Source organism: Arachis ipaensis, chromosome B5 (assembly GCF_059453495.1).
Source record: "Arachis ipaensis isolate K30076 ecotype BB chromosome B5, ASM5945349v1, whole genome shotgun sequence".
Taxonomy (NCBI): domain Eukaryota; kingdom Viridiplantae; phylum Streptophyta; class Magnoliopsida; order Fabales; family Fabaceae; genus Arachis; species Arachis ipaensis.
The window spans coordinates 96,004,488-96,025,031 of NC_142440.1; the positions used below are offsets into that span (position 1 = coordinate 96,004,488).

General features: G+C 39.3%; 1 non-coding gene across 1 annotated transcript; it reads left to right on the forward strand.

The window, feature by feature from the left end:
* The first annotated feature begins 18,019 nt into the window (after window positions 1–18,019).
* On the forward strand, window positions 18,020–18,127 carry LOC148565063 (small nucleolar RNA R71). The gene has a single exon (XR_015884214.1). It is a non-coding gene; the product is annotated as a small nucleolar RNA R71 (small nucleolar RNA).
* The last annotated feature ends 2,417 nt before the right edge of the window (window positions 18,128–20,544 follow it).

Consider the following 20,544-nt stretch of genomic DNA (forward strand, 5'->3'; position numbering starts at 1 on the left):
TAAGGGACTCACATTCCCCACTAATTTTTATATTCTGGAGATACCCCAAAATGACTCAGAGAAGCCATCATCAATCCTACTTGGAAGACCTTTCCTGAAGACATCAAGGTTCAATGCTTTTTCAGAAACATACTCTTTTGAAATAGATGGCCGATTAGTAAGTTTCAACCTGAATAGGGTTATGAAGCACCCTCCAGAAGATCATTCTATCTTCCAGTGTGACATCATAGATGAAACTGTAGCTGAAGTTCACCAGGAGGAATTAGAGGAGAAGCACACAGGACAAGGTCCAAGTGTGGGGACATTCTCAGAGGACAATGACAATGCTTTACCATTGTTACCAGCTCCAGACAACCCAGAGCCTGACCATGATCAGAAGTTAGAATTAAAACCCCTTCCTCCACACCTAAAATATGCTTGCCTTGAGGACAAGCAACAGTGTCCAGTTATCATTGCAAGGGAACTCACTTCTCAACAAGAAGAGCAGTTACTTAATATGCTGAGGAAGCACAAGAAGGCAATTGGGTGGAGTTTGGCAGATATAGTAGGCATCAACCCTCAAGTATGTGAGCACAGAATATTTTTAGAAGAGGGAGCATGACCCGTTCGTCAACCCCAGAGAAGACTGAACCCCACTATCTTAGAGGTTGTCAAAAAGGAAGTGACCAGACTACTAGAGGCTGATATCATATATCCCATCTTAGACAGTGAATGGGTAAGCCCAGTACAAGTGGTGCCAAAGAAGTCTGGAGTCACTACAGTGAAGAATGAGCATGGAGAGCTCCTGACAACTAGAGTTCAGAACGCCTGGAGGGTCTGCATTGACTACAGACGCCTCAACCAAGCAACCCGTAAGGATCACTATCCTCTTCCATTCATTGATCAAATGCTGGATCGCCTGTCAAATAAATCACATTATTATTTTTTAGATGGTTACACAGGTTATTTCCAGATTCATATAGCTCCTAAGGATCAGGAAAAGACTACTTTTACATGTCCTTTTGGGACTTATGCTTACAAGAGAATGCCCTTTGGCTTGTGCAATGCACCAGCTACTTTCCAAAGGTGCATGATGAGTCTTTTCTCTGATCTTATTGAGGACTGTATGGAAGTTTTTATGGATGATTTTAGTGTTTATGGCGATTCCTTTAGCCTTTGCTTAGATGGATTATCTAGAGTATTAGATAGATGTGTCAGTACAAACCTTGTATTAAATGTTGAAAAATGTCACTTTATGGTTAAACAAGGGATTGTACTAGGACATGTTGTGTCTAATACTGGCATTTCTGTAGATCCAGCAAAGGTGGATGTTATTTCTAGTTTACCTTACCCCTCTTTTGTGAGGGAAGTCCGTTCGTTCCTTAGTCATGCAGGTTTTTCAGGAGATTCATTAAGGACTTCAGTAAGGTGGCACTTCCCTTATCCAGACTACTGCAAAAGGATATTGAGTTCGAGTTCAGTGAAGATTGTAAACAAGCGTTTGATAAGCTGAAAACTGCCCTGACTCAAGCTCCAATTGTGAGAGGACCAGACTGGAGCCAGCCAATCGAAATAATGTGCGATGCTTCCAACCATGCAGTAGGAGCAGCATTGGCCCAGCGTGAAGGTAAGGATCCTTTTGTTATTGCTTATGCGTCTAAAACTCTAGATGCAGCACAGTCTAATTACACAACTACTGAGAAAGAGCTTCTTGCTATTGTTTTTGCTCTGGATAAATTCTGAGCCTATTTACTTGGTACGAAGGTAGTAGTGTACTCGGACCACACAGCTCTAAAGTATCTATTAGCTAAAAAGGAGTCCAAACCAAGGCTTATACGTTGGATACTGCTATTACAAGAATTTGATTTAGAAATTAAGGATAGGAGTGGTAACCAGAATTTAGTGGCAGACCACTTGAGTTGCCTTGAGCACATTTCAGATGACCCCACTCCTATAGCTGATAATTTCCCATTTGATAACTTGCAAGCAGTATCTGAGATAGTCCCTTGGTATGCACCTGTAGCTAATTATCTAGTTAGCCGCACCTTTCCTCCAAACTTTTCTAAGCATCAAAGAGACAAGCTGAAAAGCGAGTCTAAATATTATATATGGGATGACCTATATTTATGGAGATGTGGCACTAACCAAGTAATTAGATGGTGTGTGCCTCAATCAGAATTCCAGTCCATCTTAGAGGCCTGTCACTCATCTGAGAGTGGAGGACATTTTGGCCCTCAAAGAACTGCTAGAAAAATCTTAGACTGTGGATTCTGGTGGCCTACTCTTTTTAGAGACGCTGCTAAATTTTGTAGATCTTGTCTCCCATGCCAGAAATTTGGTAATATATCCAGGAGGGATGAGATGCCTCAACAAATTATGCTTTTTTGTGAAATTTTTTATGTTTGGGGCATTGACTTCATGGGTCTATTTCCAAATTCTAATGGTTATTTTTATATATTGTTAGCTGTAGATTACGTTTCCAAGTGGTTGGAAGCAATTCCTACCCACACTGATGATGCTAACACTATTGTTTCCTTTGTAAGAAACCACATTATTTGTCGCTTTGGATCCCCACGAGCAATCGTGAGCGATCAAGGCACCCATTTTTGTAACAGGAGACTAACAGGATTAATGAAGAAGCATGGGATAATTCATAAGGTTGCAACAGCATACCACCCTCAGACTAATGGGCAAGCCGAGGTGTCAAATAGAGAAATAAAGCGTATCTTGCAGAAGATAGTCAAACCTCATAGAAGAGACTGGAGCACCAGGATACAAGATGCACTTTGGGCGTACAGAACCGCATACAAAACACCCATTGGGATGAGACCTTTCCACTTAGTTTATGGAAAAGCTTGTCATCTCCCTGTTGAAATAGAGCACAAAGCCTTTTGAGCAGTAAAGGAGTGCAACATGGGAATTGAGAAAGCTAGAGCTGAAAGGAAATTGCAACTGCAAGAATTGGAAAGCCTTCGCCTGGAAGCTTATGAGAACTCAAGACTATAAAAGGAGAAGATGAAGGCTGTACATGATCAGCACATCAGGAGGAAAGAGTTCCAACCTGAGGATTTAGTCCTCCTGTACAAATCTCAACTGAGGCTCATGCCAGGCAAGTTGAGATCAAGATGGGAAGGTCCATACAGAGTAGAGAAGGCCGAACCGTATGGAGTTTATCACCTAAGCCATCCTTCAAGCTCTGAACTTATCAAAGTTAATGAACATCGTTTAAAGCTATACCATGGCGAGCAGCTGAAGAAAAACAAGGAGCTCGAGATCTTCCTCTTGGAAGATCCCCACATAGCCGAAGACTGAGCTAGTGGAGCGTCCAACTTACAGACGTTAAAGCAAAGTGCTAGGTGGGAGACAACCCACCATGGTATGATTGTTCCGTTCTTTATTTTTAATTTTCCTATTCAATAACTCTTCTTCTTATTAGTACATTTCGTGCATTTGCATTTACATACTTTTATTTAAAAAAAGAAAAAACATGTTACGCGACGCGATCGCATCATTGACGCGTCCGCGTCGCAAGGAGATGGGAGAAAATAAAAACAAATAGAGAGTCACGCAGGAGCGTGGCTGGAGGCATGCCAATGTCACAAATCATCCCATGCGACCGCGTCGTTGATGCGTCCGTGTCGAGTGGGAATACTGGCCTCCCACGCGACCGCATGCCCCACGCGGCCGCGTGACCAGGATTTCAACGTAAAAAGGTGCACAACCGAAAGTTGTGCTAGAGTGGTGCTGGACTGGCGCTGGACGCGTAGTCCCTCTCACGCGACCGCATGACCGACGCGATCATGTCACATCCCAATAATTGACCACTCACGCGATCGCATGCCCCACCCGATCGCGTCACCCAATATTTGGCAATTCATGATTTTGAATAGAGAGTTGTGCGAGTGCGAGGTTGCCCTCGCGCCAGTAGCATAAAACAAGTCACGCGACCGCGTGACCGACGTGACCACGTCAATTATCATAAGCGCATTTTGCGCGACCGCGTGCCCACACGGCCGCATCGCTTGCGCCGCACAGCTTCCCTGATTTGCCAATTATCTTATCTTTCTTTTACCCAAATCCTATTTTCTCTTTTCCCTCCTTATTTCTTCTTCCTCCCTTCCCCCTTCTTTCTTCTTTCTCACTTTTTACACCCTCTCTCTCTCTCTCCCCCCATTAACAATGTTTTCTTTTTTCTTCTTCTCTCCTTACTTTTCTATTATTCTTCTTAATTTTATATATTATCTTCTTTTCTTTTCGTTTTACCTTTATTATTCATATTTTCTTTTTCTTTCTTTTTCCTTTTTAATTTGTGTTATACATTTATGTGAGTCATTATTTCTCATTATATGCTTGTGGATTGTTCTAAATTTGTTTGGCAATTATATATTACTTTTTAAAGGGTTGCTTGCATGTTCAATTTAATACTTTCCATACATTATTTCACCATGCATGCTATGTGTTTGTGAAAAAGTCCATATGGCATTCTGCACTTTTCTCCGTTATTCTACTCTACTATTAAATGCCCGTTTTTCACAAAACCCCTTTTATATTTTATTCATTATAAATAATTGTCAATACAAATGTGATGGTTTATTATGAGTGATGCTTGATCTATTCTACTCATGCCTTTGCCAGCATGCCAATAAACACCTTGCATTCACAAAACCCCTTGCATATGCACTATCTTTTTTCCATTGATGACTTTTCACATGTAGTCATGACCATGTGATAACATCATTTACCTTTTATTGTGCATTCATAACCACCCTTTTTCGTTCTCTTGCTCTATCTCTTTGAATTTAATTTACTTTCTCTTTCATTTTTCAACTGCGGTTAAACCCTCAACAAAGAGACTTAAGATGATTATAAAGGTTAATGATAAAGAAAAAGCCCTCCCAGCAAAAGACACTGCACGATTTCCCAATCGCTACTATGAGCAGATGTTCCCCATCCTGGCAGAAAGGAGCTACAACAACGAATACCTTCTTCTCCTCCCAAACCATATTGCTACCTTTGTTGAGCCACAAATTGCACAAAGACAATGGGGTTTCCTACAGAGACAGCCGAGGCAGGTCAATCTTTCTTGGGTAGTCAAATTCTACTCCAACTTCCACCTGCCAACCCTGCAATCTGTCTTTGTCCGTCAGAAGCAAGTACCCATTACAGAAGAGGCCATTCAAAAAGCTCTAAGTCTTCCCCCTATTCCAAAAGGTTTAGACGCCTTTCAAGAAGCCGCACTCAAGCGCCAGATGTACCAATTTGACTGGGATGCCGTTCTCAGAGTTATCGCACTACCTGGCCGCCGATGGATCTACGGATACCATCGTACCCGCCCTAAGGGAATTTCGGCTTCAGCACTTACCTTGGAGGCTCTCGCATGGGCACAGATCATGTCCCATTACATCTTTCCAAGCACTCATGAGTCCTCCTTCACCGCGGACATGGCCGTTCTACTATGGTGCATCCTTACAGACCAGCCTCTGAACCTACCAAGACACATCTGGAATGCCATGGGACACGTACAAATTGCGGGCAACTTACCTTTCCCCGCCTTGGTCTCAGATCTCGTCTCAGCAGCTGGAGTCTCCTTCAGAGCTGAGAACACCAAAGCCATACTTCCACAGGATGATCAATATGTCCCTAATGGGAAATATATCAGACCCTCAGCAGCCACTACAAGCCAGCCCACTGAACCGGCTCAGGACATTCCTCCTTTTGTACCACAATCACCTACCACAGACCAACTGCTCTATCAGATACTCGAAAGGTTGGATCGGCAGGAACACAAAGCTAAGATGAGAGAGCGCTGTAACAAGCGCCAATTCACATACCTCAAGGAGCTGATTATGGGAAAATTCAAGGACTCGGACACCCCGAACTCTACTTCCTTTACCAGCACAGGGAGCCATGATGGTCCCGACTGTGGAGATACTGCTATCAGCCTACCCCTGTTCCTGACAGATGGCATCGAGGATGGTGCAAAGCCTTAAGTGTGGGGAGGTCGGTCAGTACCTGACTTCCGGAGGTAATTTCTCTTCCCTAAACACCAATAAATTAGGACATTTAGTTAGTTTTTCTTTTATAAAATAGGATAAACTGCATAGTAATAGATTAGTTGCATGCATGTTCTACTTGATTGAAAAGACAATAAGTTTCTTCTAAGACTCTATTTTTGGAACAAAATTTCACTAATTTTAATTAAATTTTTATGTTAAATTTGCTTGAAGTTGTATTTGGAACATGATTTTTGAGCTAAAGAACACACAACCTGTGAGATTTGAGCCTTTATGAATGGTTACATTATTTAACCATAATTATTTTATTCTTGTGTGTTTACTTCTCTATGATTGTAATCTATATTTTGTTTCATCCTATATGTCCAATATTTATTATATTTATATATTTGCATATGATTGAGGCCATTAATTGTTTAGCTCACTTATCCAAATTAAGCCTACCCTTTCAATTACCTTTGTTAGCCACTTTGAGCCTTTAAATCCCATTTGTTCTATATTTTACCACATTATTAGCCTTAAGCGAAAAAACAATTATATATCCTAAACTGAATCTTTGGTTAGCTTAAGATAGAATTGTGTGTGCTAATTAAGTATGGGAAATTGTGGGAACAAAAGATAATAAGGGAATGTGTCATGATAATAGAATGGGAATTTGGATACCTACTCATGTGAAATTATAAGAATTAAAAATCTATGTGCATTGATAAGCTATGTTTATTTTTATGCTTATAATAAAAAAAATAAAAAATATTCAATAAATAAATAAGGGGACAAAATTACTCCAATGTTAAGTTAAGAATTCAAAGGTCAATGCATGTATGATAAAATAAAAGTTGATACATGAGTATGGAATGTGAAAGAGAAATTCTGGGTAGCTAGGTATGAATTCTAAAGTTATATAGAATATATATATAGGTTATGTTAAAGCTTGGGTTAATTAAAGATTCAGTTTATAAGCTTACTTAGCCATATATGTATCCTTACCATTACCTTGGCCCCATTACAACCTTGAAAAGACCTCATGATGTTTGCATTGGTATATCAAATGTTGTTGATTGATTAGGAGAAGAACAAAAATTAGAAAGCATGATTAGAGAAGGATGGAGTGATTACCATATACACTAGAGAGACTAGAGTGCACATACACCATCAGTGAGGGTTCAATGCTTGAAATTTTATGTTCCCTACTTTTATGAGTTATCTTCTTGCATTTTTAGCTGTTCTTACTGTATAAGAATTGAATTAGTGGAATTTGATTTATATTTGTCTTGAAGAACTTATTTACTATTGATCAAGTGGACAGAAATCATATAGTTGCATTAATATATATATAGGTTGCATTGCATTGCATGAGTTTTACATGTTCCTACTCATTTATTTTATCTCTTTCAACTAAGCATGAGGACATGCTAATGTTTAAGTGTGGGGAGATTGATAAACCACTATTTTATGATTTATAATGTGTTTAATTGTGTGGTTTTATCATGCTCTTTACCCACTTATTCATATGATTAGCATGCATTTATATTTCCTTCCTAAAATCATTACATGATTGAAAACTTGCTTCTTAGAGACTTTTAATTATGTATTTTAATTTTTCTTTATTCCATTCGATGCCGTGATCTGTGTGTTAAGTGTTTCAGGCTGTACTGGGCATGAATGAGTTGGAGATTGGAAAGGAAGCTTGCAAAAATAGAAGGAACACAAGAAATTAAGGAGATGACCAGCGAGAAGTGATGCGGCCGCATGGCTCATGCGACCGTGCGAAAGAGAGGAAATCGCAGTGACGCGGTCGCATGGCTCACGCGACCGCGCGGATTGGAATAGCACAAGTGATGCGGAGGCGTGGACGACGCGCCCGTGTGGCAAAGCAAAACGCCGCATGACGCGTCCGCATGAATGACGCAATGGCATGACATGCGCGATCTGCATAATCTGCAGAATTTGCTGGGGGCGATTTTGGGCCCTGTTTTGACCCAGTTTTCGGCCCAGAAAAGCATACTAGAGCCAGAGAACATGCAGAGACCAACAACAACATTCATTCTACATAATTTTTAGTTTTAGATCTAGTTTTACTCCTCTCCGAGATTTTCTCTCTACACATTCATAGTTCTTAGGATTTTTATTGCTTTTTTGCATTGGGATATTGTGAAGAGTTATTACCTCACCAAGACTTCGTCATTCTAGTTCGTTTTCTTTCCTTGGCTTTACTCTTCCATGTCCTTTAATTTACTCAGTTTTACTATTGGATTATTTTAGAATTTATTAATACAAGAGTCACTTTTATTTTTAATTGATTTCTTTGAGTTTTATTTAACATGTCTTTCTTTAAATCTCTTTCCTATGTTATGAATTCCACATTCACAATGAGCGAGTAGTTCCCTAACTTGATGGGGAGTTGATTGACAGGAACCCTTGAGTTGGAATGCTCAAAGGAGAAATTGTAATTGGGTTTATTGTTGGATTGCTCTCTAGTCACTAACGTCAGTCCTTCCAAGTAAGCGGATTGGGACTTGTGAATAGAAACAGCATTCCAACTTGTTTGACTTTCCCTTATCTAGTAAGGGATAACTAAACAGAACGACCTTCAATTATCAATTAATCTTGAGAGTACTGCAACAAGAATAGGGCTTCCAACTAATCAACTCCCAGTCAAGGCTTTTATTTAAATTACATTAATTTTTTGATTTAATTTCCTGTCATTCAACTCAATCTTTTTGAAAACCATCTGATTAATAAAATAGCACACTTTCCTGCAAACTCGTTGGGAGACGACCTGAGATTCATACTCCCAGTATTTTAATTTTGATTTTTGTGACAACCTTTCTAAATTGATAAGTGGATTTCTGGTTGGTTAAAAACTATACTTGCAACGCACAACTTATATCAATTCTTAATTAGCCAATTTCCGCCACGTCAAACACCAAACTTAGAATTCTTCATTCTCCCTTATATTGTTTTGGTGTGCAACACCAAACTTAGCTTCTTGCAATATAGATAAAGCTAATTAACCTTTTTATTAAAATAGTTATGAGAAGAAAACTACCTCAGGTTGGGTTGCCTCCCAACAAGCACTTCTTTATTGTCATTAGCTTGACATCCTTCATTCTTGCTTAGCTTAGGTTCTGAACCTCTTTTTCCTTGTCCCATTGCCCTCCTAAGTAAGGCTTTGCTCTGTGCCCATTTGCTGTGAAATGTCTCTGTGTAGCTTCATCTAGTTACTCAAGACTTCCATAAGGAAAAACCTTTGTCACTAAATATGGGCCAGTCCATTTAGACTTGAGCTTGCCAGGGAAAATCTTGAGCCGTGAATTATACAGGAGTACCTGCTGTCCTGGTTTGAACTCTTTCTTTAAAATCTTCCTGTCATGCCACCTTTTGGTTCTTTCCTTGTATATCTTAGCATTTTCATAGGCTTCTAGCCTAAATTCATCCAACTTATTTAGTTGTAGTAACCTTTTCTCCCCTGCTGCCTGAGAATCAAGGTTGAGGAGTTTAGTAGCCCAAAAAGCTCTGTGTTCAAGCTCTACAGGGAGATGGCATGATTTTCCATACAATAGCTGAAAGGGAGACTTTCTAATGGGAGTTTTGAAAGCTGTCTTGTATGCCCAGAGTGCATCTTCTAGCTTCCTGGCCCAATCTTTTCTTGTGCTTCCCACTGTTTTCTCTAAGATCTTCTTCAGCTCCCTATTTGCTAATTCAGTCTGGCCATTAGTCTGAGGGTGGTATGGTGTGGCTACTTTATGGATTACTCCATATTTGTGGAGGAGTTTCTCCATCTGTTTGTTGCATAAATGACCACCACCATCGCTAATAAGACCCTTGGGCACTCCTTATCTAGTGAAAATGTGCTTCTTAAGGAATTGAAGGACAATCTATACATCACAGGTGGTTGTGGCTATGGCTTCCACCCACTTTGAGACATACTCCACTGCCACCAAGATGTATCTGAAAGAGTAGGAAGGAGGAAAGGGTCCCATGAAATCAATACCCCATAAGTCAAATAGCTCCACTTCCAGGATGAAATATTGAGGCATCCCATTCCTTCTTGTCAATCCTCCAGCTCTTTGACATTTATTGCATTGGTGAACAAACTCTCTGGCATCCTTGAAGATAGCTGGCCAATAGAAGCCACTCTGTAATACCTTTGCAGCCATTCTCTCTGGTCCAAAGTGTCCACCGTATGCTGAACCATGACAATGCCACAATATGTCCTTCATTTCATTTTCAAGGACACACCTCCTAATCATTCCATCAGAGCATCTCTTGAATAGAAAATGTTCGTCCCACAAGAACTTCCTTGCTTCATTGAGTAGCTTCTTCACTTGTTGCTTGGAAAATTCTTGAGGTATTTTTCTTCCTACTTTGAAATTTGCTATGTCAGCAAACCAAGGTGTTTGTCGAACTTGGAAAAGGTGCTCATCAGGGAAATTCTCATTTACTTGCTGTGGTCTATCTTGCTTGGCTTCTTGTGGCACTCTTGATAAATGATCTGCTACTTGATTTTCACTTCCTTTTTTATCTCTCACTTCAATATCAAATTCTTGTAGCAGTAGCACCCACCTAATAAGCCTTGGCTTTGAATCCTGTTTAGACATTAAATACTTGAGAGCAGCATGGTCAGTATACACTATAACCTTTGAACCAATCAAGTATTGCCTAAACTTATCAAATGCATATACAATTGCTAAAAGTTTTTTCTCAGTGGTGGTATAATTTTTCTGTGTTTCATTCAACACCTTACTGGCATAATATATGACATGATGTAATTTGTCTTTCTTTTGCCGCAGCACAGCAACAATAGCAAGGTTACTTGCATCACACATAAGTTCGAAAGGTAAATTCCAATCAGGGGGTGTGATGATTTGTGCTGTAATGAGTTTTCTTTTGAGAGTTTCCAAGGCATGTTTACATTTGTCATCAAAGATGAAAGGGGTATCGATCATTAGTAAATTGCTCAATGGTTTTGCTATTTTTGAGAAGTCTTTGATGAACCTTCTGTAAAAGTCAGCATGCCCAAGAAAACTCCTTACTGCTTTCACATTAATAGGTATAGGGAGTTTTTCAATAACTTCTATTTTAGCTTTATCAACTTCTATACCTTTACATGACACTTTATGCCCAAGAACTATTCCTTCCGGAACCATGAAATGGCACTTCTCCCAATTCAATACCAAATTAGTTTCTTGGCATCTTTTCAAAACAAGAGTTAAATTATGCAAGCAAGTGTTAAATGAATTGCTAAAGACAGAAAAATCATCCATGAAGACTTCTAAAAATTTTTCTACCATATCAGAAAAGATGGAAAGCATACCTTTGAAAAGTGGTCGGGGCATCGCATAGCCCAAAGGGCATCCTCCTGTAGGCAAAAACTCCAAATGGGCATGTGAAGGAAGTCTTCTCTTGATCCTTGGGATCCACCACTATTTGATTGTACCCAAAGTACCCATCAAGGAAGCAGTAATAAGCATGGCCTGCTAATCTTTCCAACATTTGATCAATGAAGGGCAGAGGAAAGTGATCTTTCCTTCTAGCTTCGTTTAGCCTCCTGTAATCTATGCACATTCTCCACCCAGTCACTGTCCTAGTGGGGATCAGCTCATTCTTCTCATTGGTGATGACTGTCATTCCTCTCTTTTTTGGTACAACTTGAACCAGACTCACCCACGAGCTGTCCGAGATTGGGAAGATTATCCCAGCATTCCATAGCTTCATCACTTCTTTTTGAACCACCTCTTTCATGGTAGGGTTGAGTCTTCTCTGAGGTTGAACCACAGGCTTTGACTCTTCCTCCAATAAAATTTTATGCATACAGATGGCAGGGCTGATGCCTTTGATGTCCTCAATTGTCCAACCCAAGGCTGTTTTGTGAGCTTTTAATACTTCAATCAACTTTCTTTCCTCTTCCATGTTCAAGGAAGAGTTTATGATTACTGGTAAGGCTCCTGCTTCCCCAAGAAACACGTATTTGAGGTGAGGAGGGAGAGGCTTCAACTCCTGTTTTGGCTTATCCTCCTCCTTCTCTTCAATGGATATTTCTACCACTTCCTCACCTTGTTCTTCCTGGTTCTCTTGATAGTTGTCCTCAAACATTTCTTCTACCAAGCTTTCTATCATATCCACCTTCATGTAATTTTCTTGCTCAGAGGGGTGTTGCATTGATTTGAAGACATTGATTACCATTTGCTCATTATGCACCCTGAAGGTCATTTCTCCCATCTCCACATCAATAGTGGTTCTTGCTGTAGCTAGAAATGGTCTTTCCAAGATGATTGAGTTGTTTCCTTCCCCTTCTGTGTCCAAAATTACAAAGTCTGCAGGGAAGATAAACTCTCCAACCTTCATTAGTAAATTTTCCACAATTCCATTGGGTGTCTTGATTGATCTGTCGGCCATCACTAGTGACATCCTAGTAGGTTTGATTTTGGTGCACGAAATTGTGATCTCCAGGCTCGAACGAACCCTGGTAATGGCTTCAAAGCTTGGTGCTCTGATCTTAATTCATAATTGTCACAACTTCGATACAACTAACCAGCAAGTGCACTGGGTCGTCCAAGTAATACCTTACGTGAGTAAGGGTCGAATCCCACGGAGATTGTTGGTATGAAGCAAGCTATGGTCACCTTGTAAATCTCAGTCAAGCAGATATAAAGTGATAATGGTGTTTTCGAATATTATATAATAAAAGAGGGATAGAGATACTTATGTAAATCATTTGTAGGAATTTCAGATAAGCGAATGGAGATGCTTTTCGTTCCTCTGAACCTCTGCTTTCCTGCTATCTTCATCCAATCAGTCTCACTCCTTTCCATGGCTAGCTTTATGTGATACATCACCACTGTCAATGGCTACTTTCGGTCATCTCTCGGGAAAATGATCCAATGCCCTGTCACGGCACGGCTAATCGTCTGGAGGCATCACCATTGTCAATGGCTTCATCTTATCCTCTCAGTGAATAATATGCTCACGCACCCTGTCACGGCACGGCTATTCATCTGTCGGTTCTCGATCATGCTGGAATAGGATTTACTATCCTTTTGCATCTGTCACTAACGCCCTGCAATCGCGAGTTAGGAGCTCGTCACAGTCATTCAATCATTGAATCCTACTCGAAATACCACGGACAAGGTTTAGACTTTCCGGATTCTCTTGAATGCCGCCATCATTCTAGCTTACGCCACGAAGATTCTGGTTAGGAGATCTAAGAGATATTCATTCTAGCTTAATTCATGTAGAACAGAAGTGTTTGTCAGGCACGCGTTCATAGGGGAGAAGGATGATGAGCGTCACACATAATCATCACCTTCATCACATTCTTGGGTGCGAATGGATATCTTAGAAGCGAAATAAGAAGAATTGAATAGAAAACAGTAGTACTTTACATTAATCTTTGAGGAACAGCAGAGCTCCACACCTTAATCTATGGAGTGTAGAAACTCTACCATTAAAAATACATAAGTGAAGGTCCAGGCATGGCCGAGATGGCCAGCCCCCAAAACGTGATCAAAGGATCATAAGGTAATCCCAAAGATGGTCAAAAAGACTAGTAAAGGGTCCTATTTATAATAAAATAGTCACTAGGGTTTACATGAGTAAGTAATTGATGCATAAATCCACTTCCGGGGCCCACTTGGTGTGTGTTTGGGCTGAGCTTAAGTGTTCCACGTGCAGAGGCCATTTGTGGAGTTGAACGCCAGTTTCTGTGCCAGTTTGGGCGTTCAACTCTGGTTTTGGATCCTTTTCTGGCGCTGGACGCCAGATTTGGGCAGAAGGCTGGCGTTGAACGCCAGTTTACGTCGTCAATTCTTGGCCAAAGTATAGACTATTATATATTGCTGGAAATCCCTGGATGTCTACTTTCCAACGCAATTGGAAGCGCGCCATTTCGAGTTCTGTAGCTCCAGAAAATCCACTTTGAGTGCAAGGAGGTCAGAATCCAACAGCATCAGCAGTCCTTTTTCAACCTCTGAATCTGATTTCTGCTCAAGTCCCTCAATTTCAGCCAGAAAATACCTGAAATCACAGAAAAACACACAAACTTATAGTAAAGTCCAGAAATGTGAATTTAACATAAAAACTAATAAAAACATCCCTAAAAGTAACTAGATCCTACTAAAAACATACTAAAAAAATGTCAAAAAGCGTATAAATTATCCGCTCATCACAACACCAAACTTAAATTGTTGCTTGTCCCCAAGCAACTGAAAATCAAATAGGATAAAAAGAAGAGAATATACTATAAATTCCAAACTATCAATGAAACAGAGCTTCAATCATATGAGCGGGACTTATAGCTTTTTGCCTCTTGAATAGTTTTGGCATCTCACTTTATCCATTGAAGTTTAGAATGATTGGCATCTATAGGAACTTCAGATTTCGAATAGTGTTATTGACTCTCCTAGTTCAGTATGATGATTCTTGAACACAGCTTCTTTATGAGTCTTGGCCGTGGCCCTAAGCACTTTGTTTTCCAGTATTACCACCGGATACATAAATGCCACAGACACATAATTGGGTGAACCTTTTCAGATTGTGACTCAGCTTTGCTAAAGTCCCCAATTAGAGGTGTCCAGGGTTCTTAAGCACACTCTTTGTTTTTGCTTTGGACCTTGACTTTAACCGCTCAGTCTCAAGTTTTCACTTGACACCTACACGCCACAAGTACATGGTTAGGGACAGCTTGGTTTAGCCGCTTAGACCAGGATTTTATTCCTTTAGGCCCTCCTATCCACTGATGCTCAAAGCCTTGGGATCCTTTTTATTTGCCCTTGCCTTTTGGTTTTAAGGGTTATTGGCTTTTTCTGCTTGCTTTTTCTTTTTCTTTCTATATTTTTTTTTTTCGCCTATTTTTTTTTTTCTGCAAGCTTTGTTCTTTGCTGCTTTTTCTTGCTTCAAGAATCATTTTTATGATTTTTCAGATTATCAAATAACATGTCTCCTGGTCATCATTCTTTCAAGAGCCAACATATTTAACATTCTTAAACAACAACTTCAAAAGACATATGCACTGTTCAAGCATTCATTCAGAAAACAAGAAGCATTGTCACCACATCAATATAATTAAACTAAGTTCAAGGATAAATTCGAAACTCATGTACTTCTTGTTCTTTTAAATTAAAACATTTTTCATTTAAGAGAGGTGATGGATTCATAGGACATTCATATCTTTAAGACAAAGTTATTAACTACTAATGATCATGTAATGAAGGCACAAACATAGATAAGCACATAACATAGAAAAGGAAAAACAGAGAAAGCAAGAACAAGGAATGAATCCACCTTAGTGATGTCCTTGAGCTCTTCTATGTCTCTTCCTTGCCTTGGCTGCTCCTCCTTCATTGCTTTTAGATCTTCTCTGATTTCATGAAGGATGATGGAGTGCTCTTGATGTTCCACCCTTAGTTGCTTCCAATAATTGTGTGGAAGAAAATGTATCCCCTGAGGTATCTCAGGGATCTCTTGATTTGCAGTCAAATGTTCTACCACTGAGCTATAGACCCTTGATGGAAGCTTTTGTCTTCCCTTTCTTCTTTCTAGAGGTTTCTCTGGCCTTAGGTGCCATCAATGGTTATGGAAAAAAAACAAAAAAGCTATGCTTTTACCACACCGAACTTAGAATGTTGCTCGCCCTCGAGCAAAAGAAGAAAGAATAGAAGAATAAGAAGAAGATACGGAGGAGATGGATGGGAGTGTGTATTCGGCCATATGGGTGGGATTGGGTGGGAGAGAGATGTTGAATTTTGAAGGTAGTGGGTGTATGGATGTGAGTGGTAAAGGGTTAAGAGTGTTTGTTGGGAATAGAGGATGATTGAGAAGAGAGAAGAGAGTGAGTGGAGGTAGGTGGGGATCCTGTGAGGTCTACAGATCCTGAGGTGATCCTGTGAGGTCCACAGATCTTGAGGTGTCAAGGCATTTACATCCCTGCACCAATTTAGGCATGCAAAATGCCCTTGCACACAACTCTGGGCGTTCAGCGCCAGGTTGGTGCCCATTTTGGGCGTTCAACGCCCATTTGCTGCCATTTCTGGCGTTGAACGCCAGAACCATGCTTGTTCTGGGCGTTCAGCGCCAGGATGCTCCCATTCTGGGCGTTCAGCACCAGAACTATGCTCTGTTCTGGCGTTTGAACGCCAGACAGATGCTCCTCCAGGGTGTGATTTTTCTTCTGCTGTTTTTGATTCCGTTTTTGAATTTTTTGTTTATTTTGTGACTCCACATGATCATGAACTTAAGAAAACATGAAAAACAATAAAAATAAGAATTAGATAAATATTGGGTTGCCTCCCAACAAGCGCTTCTTTAATGTCAATAGCTTGACAGTGGGCTCTCATGGAGCCTCACAGATGTTCAGAGCATTGTTGAAACTCTCCAACACCAAACTTAGAGTTTGGATATGGGAGTTCAACACCAAACTTAGAGTTTGGTTGTGGCCTCCCAACACCAAACTTAGAGTTTGACTGTGGGGGCTCTGGTTGACTCTGCTTTGAGAAAAGCTTTTTCTGCTTCCTCTCCATGGTTGCAGAGGGAGATCCTTGAGTTTTAAACACAAGGGAGTCCTCATTCCATTGGAGGACTATTTCACCTCTGTTAACATCAATCACAGCTCTTGCTGTGGCCAGGAAAGGTCTTCCTAGGATGATGGATTCATCCTCTTCCTTTCCAGTATCAAGGACTATGAAATCAGCAGGGATGTAAAGGCCTTCAACCTTTACTAACACGTCCTCTACTTGTCCATAAGCCTATTTTCTAGAGCTGTCTGCCATCTCTAGTGAGATTTTAGCAGCTTGCACCCCATAGATTCCCAGTTTCTCTATTACAGAGAGGGGCATGAGGTTTATTCCTGAACCAAGGTCACACAGAGCCTTAAAGATCATGGTGCCTATGGTACAGGGTATTATGAACTTTCCAGGATCCTGTCTCTTCTAAGGCAATGTCAGTTGATCCAGATCACTTAGTTCATTGATGAACAAGGGAGGTTCAACTTCCCAAGCATCAATGCCAAACAATTTGGCATTCAGCTCCATGATTGTACCAAGAAACTTGGCAGTTTGCTCTTCAGTGACATCCTCATTCTCTTCAGAAGAGGAATACTCATCAGAGCTCATGAAGGGCATAAGGAGGTTCAATGGAATCTCTATGGTCTCTAGATGAGCCTCAGAGTCCTTTGGTTCCTCAGAGGGAAGCTCCTTATTGATCACTGGACGTCCCAGGAGGTCTTTCTCCTTGGGATTCACGTCCTCTCCTTCCCTTACAGGTTCGACCATGGCACTTATGTCAATGACCTTGCACTCTCCTTTTGGGTTCTCTTCTGTATTGCTTGGGAGAGTACTAGGAGGGATTTCAGTGATCCTTTTACTCAGCTGGCCCACTTGTGCTTCCAGATTTCTAATGGAAGATCTTGTTTCATTCATGAAACTTACAGTAGCCTTAGATAGATCAGAGACTAGATTTGCTAAATTAGAAGCATTTTGTTCAGAGTTCTCTGTCTGTTGCTGAGTGAATGATGGAAAAGGCTTGCTATTGCTAAACCTGTTTCTTCCACCATTATTAAAGCCTTGTTGGGGCTTTTGATCCTTCCATGAGAAATTTGGATGATTTCTCCATGTTGAGTTATAGGTGTTTCCATAAGGTTCACCTAAGTAGTTCACCTCTGCTATTGCAGGGTTCTCAGGATCATAGGCTTCTTCTTCAGAAGATGCCTCTTGAGTACTGTTGGATGCAGCTTGCATTCCATGCAGACTCTGAGAAATCATATTGACTTGCTGAGTCAATATTTTATTCTGAGCCAATATGGCATTCAGAGTATCAACCTCAAGAACTCCCTTCTTCATAGGCGTCCCATTACTCACAGGATTCCTTTCAGAAGTGTACATGAACTGGTTATTACCAACCATGTCAATGAGTTCTTGAGCTTCTGTAGGCGTTTTCTTTAGGTGAATGGATCCACCTGCAGAAGTGTCCAGTGACATCTTTGATAGCTCAGATAAACCATCACAGAATATATCCAGGATGGTCCATTCTGAAAGCATGTCAGAAGGACACTTTTTGGTCAACTGTTTGTATCTTTCCCAAGCTTCATAGAGGGATTCACCTTCTTTCTGTCTGAAGGTTTGAACATCAGCTCTAAGCTTGCTCAGCTTTTGAGGAGGAAAGTACTTGGCTAAGAAAGCCGTGACCAGCTTATCCCAAGAGTTCAGGCTGTCTTTAGGTTGAGAATCCAACCATAATCTAGCTCTGTCTCTTACAGCAAAAGGGAAAAGCATGAGCCTGTAGACTTCAGGATCTATTCCATTAGTCTTAACAGTATCACATATCTGCAAGAATTCAGTTAAGAACTGAAAAGGATCTTCAGATGGAAGTCCATGAAACTTGCAGTTCTGCTGCATCAGAGAAACTAATTGAGGTTTCAACTCAAAGTTGTTTGCTCCAATGGCAGGAATGGAGATGCTTCTTCCATGTAAATTGGAATTAGGTGCAGTAAAGTCACCAAGCATCTTCCTTACATTATTATTATTTTCGGCTGCCATCTCCTCTGCCTGTTCGAAAATTTCTGAAAGGTTATCTCTGGATTGTTGTATTTTAGCTTTTCTTAATTTTCTCTTCAGAGTCCTTTCAGGTTCTGGATCTGCTTCCACAAGAATGTTCTTATCCTTGCTCCTGCTCATATGACAAGGAAGAATGGACAGAAAAATAATAATAATAATAGAGATCCTTTATACCACAGTATAGGAATCCCTTTGTGAGTGGAAGGAAAGAGGGGGAGATAAAGAATGTGATGTAAAGGAAGAAACACAACTGTACGAATGGAAGAGATGTAAGATGAGATGTTAGGATATGAATGAATAAATAGAATAGGATGGGGGAGGTATAATTTTCGAAAATTATTTTGAAAAGGAGTTAGTGATTTTTGAAAATTGGTTTTTGAAAATTTGTTAGTATTTTTCGAAAATTTTTTTTGAAATAAAAATAAAAATAAAAATAATTAGTTAATTAAAAAGAAATTTTTGAAAAAGGGGGAGATATTTTCGAAAATTAGAGAGAGAGAGTTAGTTAGGTAGTTTTGAAAAAGTTAAGAAACAAACAAAAAGTTAGTTAGTTAGTTGAAACAAATTTTGAAAAAGATAAGAAGTTAGGAAGTTAGAAAAGATATTTTGAAAAGATATTTTTGAAAAGATATGATTGAAATTAGTTTTGAAAAAGATTTGATTTTTAAAATCACAATTAATGACTTGATTCATAAGAAATCACAAGATATGATTCTAGAACTTAAAGTTTGAATCTTTCTTAACAAGCAAGTAACAAACTTCAAATTTTTGAATCAAAACATTAATTGTTTATGTTATTTTCGAAAATTTGGTATAAAAATAAGAAAAAGATTTTTGAAAAATATTTTTTGAATTTTCTAAAATAACTAAGAATTTTGAAAAAGATTTGATTTTTGAAAAAGATTTTGAAAAAGATAAGATTTTCAAATTGAAAATTTGATTTGACTCATGAGAAACAATTTGATTTTTAAAATTTTTTGAAAAAGTCAACTCAATTTTCGAATTTGATGAGAGAAAAAGGGAAAGATATTTTTTTGATTTTTGAATTTTTATGATGCAAGAGAAAAACAAGAAAAATGATGCAATGCATGAAATTTTTAGATCAAAACAATGAATGCATGCAAGAATGCTATGAATGTCAAGATGAACACCAAGAACACTATGAATGTCATGATGAACATCAAGACACAATTTTGAAAAATTTTTAATGCAAAGAAAACATGCAAGACACCAAACTTAGAATTCTTTAATGCTTAGACACTAAGAATTCAAGAATGCATATGATAAACATGAAAAGACACAAAACAAAAAATCATCAAGATCAAACAAGAAGACTTACCAAGAACAACTTGAAGATCATGAAGAACACCATGAATGCATGAGAATTTTCGAAAAATGCAAGATGCATATGCAAGTGACACCAAACTTATAATATGACTCAAGACTCAAACAAGAAACACAAAAATATTTTTGATTTTTATGATTTTCTACTTTTTTTGGATTTTTATTTTATATTTTTCGAAAAATTCTTTTGAAAAAGAAAATAAGGAATCCAAAATTTTTAATATGAATTCCAGGAATCTTGCATTCTTAGTCTAAAGCTTCAGTCCAGGAATTAGACATGGCTCACTAGCCAGCCAAGCTTTCAAAGAAAGCTCCAGTCCAAAACACTAGACATGGCCAATGGCCAGCCAAGCTTTAGCATGTAAATCAGAAACAGTAGCAGGTGGATTAACTCCAACTAGCTTGCTCTTGATAACAAATTGCTGCCTCAGTCCAAATAAATTTAGACATGGCTTTACAGCCAGCCAGGCTTCACATGCTTCATGAAACACTAGAATTCATTCTTAAAAATCTTGAATAAATTTTTGAAAACATTTTTATTATTTTCGAAAACAGATGAGAAAATTTTAGAAATATTTTTGAAGAATTTTTGAAAATAAAATAAAAAGAAAATTACCTAATCTGAGCAACAAGATGAACCGTCAGTTGTCCAAACTCGA